Source organism: Gavialis gangeticus, unplaced genomic scaffold, assembly GCF_001723915.1.
Source record: "Gavialis gangeticus isolate Ggan-Ray unplaced genomic scaffold, GavGan_comp1, whole genome shotgun sequence".
Classification (NCBI taxonomy): domain Eukaryota; kingdom Metazoa; phylum Chordata; order Crocodylia; family Gavialidae; genus Gavialis; species Gavialis gangeticus.
This window is the reverse complement of record NW_017728992.1, coordinates 168,560,396-168,564,529: the sequence shown is the minus strand read 5'-3', so window position 1 is coordinate 168,564,529 and position 4,134 is coordinate 168,560,396.

Here is a 4,134-nt window from a genome sequence, read left to right as displayed (position 1 = left end):
CACTTAAACCAGTTTATGTATAACTTCTGTCCCTAGCCCTCTTGTTAACCAGGCTAGCTAGATTAAAGGTAGCACAAGTATGCTGGCACATGCTACAGCTACACCTTCACTCTGTTGTATTGATATAAGTCGTCAACTTCTAAAAATTCTTTTACTGAATCTGCCATTCTGTTCTTGCATGGTATGAACTGTTCTCATAAATGATGGGCAGTAGAAACTGGCACAGAAAGACCAAGCAGTTTAATTCAGCTAGGATTTATAGCAGAATAGCTACTACACCCCTCATGCTAACTGGCTGCAAAATCATAGTAGAGACTCTGGCCTGAGTTTTTACTACAAGTTTCTAGGAAAAGTCAGTGTTATATTTCCATCAATATGTCCACGGAGTACTAAAAAATTACAGTGCTTTGTTTCTACGTGGTTTTGCGGCAGGGTAACTAACTTGGTTAGTTACACCACAGGGGAGGAGAAGGAAGAACTTATATTTTTTGACAGCAAAAAGGTCACAGGAGATAGCCTAAGGTTCAAGGACTGCTTTGGTGTTCAAGATAGGATAACAGACTCTGAAAGAAGAACAGCGATGATGTGAAAGGAGTGCACGCGGGTGCACACGCACCCCGAGCGTGGCAGTGCACTCCCTACAAAAAGGCAGGTGGTCACTGCTCACCACCCCACCCACGTCTGCAGGAGGTCCACGATTCCCACTGGCCATTGACGACACTGCTGGCTGCATCTGTGGGTGGTCGCCGACCCCTGGTCGGTACTCGCCAACCTCCCCCCCACCAGCCGCCACCTGCACTGGTGGTGTCTGCAGGAGCTCCCCCACTTTCCACCACCGCACTCCTGCTGCCATGCTACAGCCGCTGCCATGCCCCCACAACCACTGGGGGCATGCATTGTTCATGAAGAAGAGTAAAGGAAATATGGATAAATTGTATAGAAGCACACAAAGGAAAAGGTTGATTTCTCATGTAGCTCTATTACCTTTTCTTGACTTTCTTTTTATCACTCTTTCCTTTTAAAGCTCAAACACCTGGTACCTATTTATCATAATCAAGGCTCTTGCAGCCACTTGGAGTTTTTAGTAAGTTAGGAAGGGCTCCCAATCAGGCCTGGCTATCCATCTGTACCACAGCCTTGCAGGGCAGGGGTCTAAGCACACCCAAAACGTGCATGCAGAGAAGACACTGTAACTCCCTTGAAGAGTATGTAATGTAACAGGGCAACCTTAAGGAAAGAAATGAGGAACAGGTATGCAATATACATGGAAAAAAAAAATCAACCAGGTAACCATAGCCAGGTTGCAATAATTGTATAATTTTCTTTGGCCCTAATAAGTGAATATATAATAAATTCTTTTGTTCCTACCACAGTTCCTACCATTACAGCAGCTGCCTTCCTCCCTTCCAGCCTCAATGTGTCTTTGCTACAGACAACAACTTTCCTCCAAATGTATCAGTTCACTTATGAGATAAATAAATTATAAATAACTAGATGAAAAATGGAGAGTAAGTCCCCATAGAGTTCAGGGGAAATGGGTCTTCAGGAGAGATTTACATGGGGACACAGTAATTACTTTGAAGACCAGCTCAAGAAAAGCATTCTGTACACAAGAAGAATGGTACAGAAAACAGTTATTGGAGAAGTGGACAAAGCTCAGTGATAAAGTTGGTATGAATGATGGAGAGGAGGGATCAATATAACAGAAGATAAGAGTACAAGAACATTTGCCTGTTCACATTTGTTAGGTATGCAAGCCAAACAGTGCCTCTTTTTCTGACTTTATGTAACCTCAGGCCCAAAGTTAAACAACACACTCAATTATTAAAACTGTAAAACGAAATAATGGAAGTTCCTTTAATATCTTTGAAATTAAAGCAAATAAACTGTAATTTTTCCAGACACAGCATCTATATCACGTTAACATTAAGAAATTAATACAAACAGCTTTTATTTTACAGGGTTATTACTTATGTTTTTTGTTCCAGCTTTGCAATCATAATATTGCACCAAAAAAAGTTTCTCTGATCTTCTCATTGCCTATCATTCACTGCAAGATAACAATTGCATTGTACTTCCTAATTTAAGGTATAAATCATCTCATCAAAGTCTGACACCTGTCTAAATCTGCTATTCCCAATTATCTGTATCACTCTGGATTGCTGCGGAAGGAAACATTTATTTTTGACTCCCTCATTCAGTTGTTTTATGAGGGAAGCTGCAATTTGAGCAGGAAGCCAAAGTCTTGCAGATTCTTTCCATCTATATGCACCATTAACTGCACCTCATTCAAAGAACAAATTCACCAAATTGCTTCATAATCCCTTCTCCCTTAATGGGGATTTCCAAATGCTTTTCTTTCAACAATACTATCTTCTCTGCATCAGGAAGTGTAGGCATTCATGGTTAAATCCCTAGCTCTGCAGTATCAGGGCACTTAATCACATCACAAAATGGCCAACATCATCTGTGTTTGGACATCATAGAATCTAAAAACGTCTAATCCTGGAAGCAGAAATCAAATACTTCATCTTATCTCAAAGAAAATGATGAGGTGAAAGCCACAAGACAAAAGGCAAAAGAATCAAGAACTGCAGGAGGATTTAAAAGATTTAGGAGAAAAAGAGTCGCATTGTTTCTGTGAAGGAAATTTGTTTGTTAGGAGGTGGTGTGAAAGATGTATTTAAAATATGTAGCAGTATAATTCTGCTTGGTTAGTTTAATTTAAATTTTGCCTGTTTGTGCCTAAGCTTCTTCCAAGAACAGAAATAAAGAACATGCGTGACCTCCTGCATTAGTTTGTTCTATAGTAAGAACAGAAACACAAATCTATTTGATTTTACTGTTTTTTGAGAAAATAATGAACAAATTAAGTTCAATGCACCAAGCACAAATTTCTTATGTTATTGGGGTTGTTCCAATGAACAAAATAAACATGCACTGAATGAATCATATCTTGAAATGCAGTCCACTTAACCATTGACTAGTTCCCAAATCTTAAACCCAAAGTGAATTATTACGTTACAATGTTTATTGTATTCAGTTTGGTGGATTTGTGTGCCAGATATACATTGTAAAAGGCTGTTGTATACAGTAAAATAAAATAAATCAGTCAAATATTATTTGAAGGAAAAAAGATGGCTGATATCTATAATAAGTTTGTGTCATTGGAATACGAAGATTTCTTCTGAATTAGATTTCCATGAAACTGAAATCAAGTCCTAAATGTGTAAAAGTAGCTGAGATGATATATTTTCATACTGAAATAAAGATGAAATCATCACAGATTCAGTTTGGTAAGTCAAGGTTTTGCCATTTAAATGGTAAGGTAAAACAAGATATGTTCTTCTGCCAACTCAGTCACCCCTCCCCAGTTGAGAACTTCTATATCAGGATTTATGAAGCTTACAAATTTGAAGAGGGAGAACACCAAGTTAATTTTAACTTCTATTTTAAAATACTAGTAAAGGTTAATGTGAGGCTCTGAAAAATCAGGATTGTCCCTATTTTCAAGTCTTGTCCCAAAATCTCTGGTGGTATATACTGGTTATTTGTAAACCTATACTGTATCCAGACACCAGAAGTACACTATGCACATGGAAACCCTAGCAACATTTTCATTCAACACATTATACTAGATACTGATGACCTTGAAAGCTTGACCGGACCTACACATGAAATTTAAATGACCAAATAAAAATAAGAGTGTATCTTGCACAAGAATGTAAAATCGTGATTCGGACCATGTGGAATGAAGCAATCCCAACTGATTTCACCTCCTGTGGTAGTTGCAAATGTACCCATCGGTTTATTATGCTAAACCATTCATAAGTAACTGTATCTCCCTATGTGACTGTATCCTCCTTCCTTGTTGACACATCCTCCTTTGATTAAGGCATATTTGTAGGACCAGGTATTCAATATCTGGAGTTTGGCAAATGTCCCCATAGACCACCACTGGTTCAGAATGTTTTGGGTTCTGCCCCACTGTTAAAACAACTACCCAAAACAGTGCCCTATAATCACTGCTCCAAGGTATCCCATTCAGTTATTCAAAACCCATCCCACTTGATTGAAGCGTAACTTCCAGACTGATCAAAAAGTTTGTAAAAACAAGTTTTACAACTGGATGAC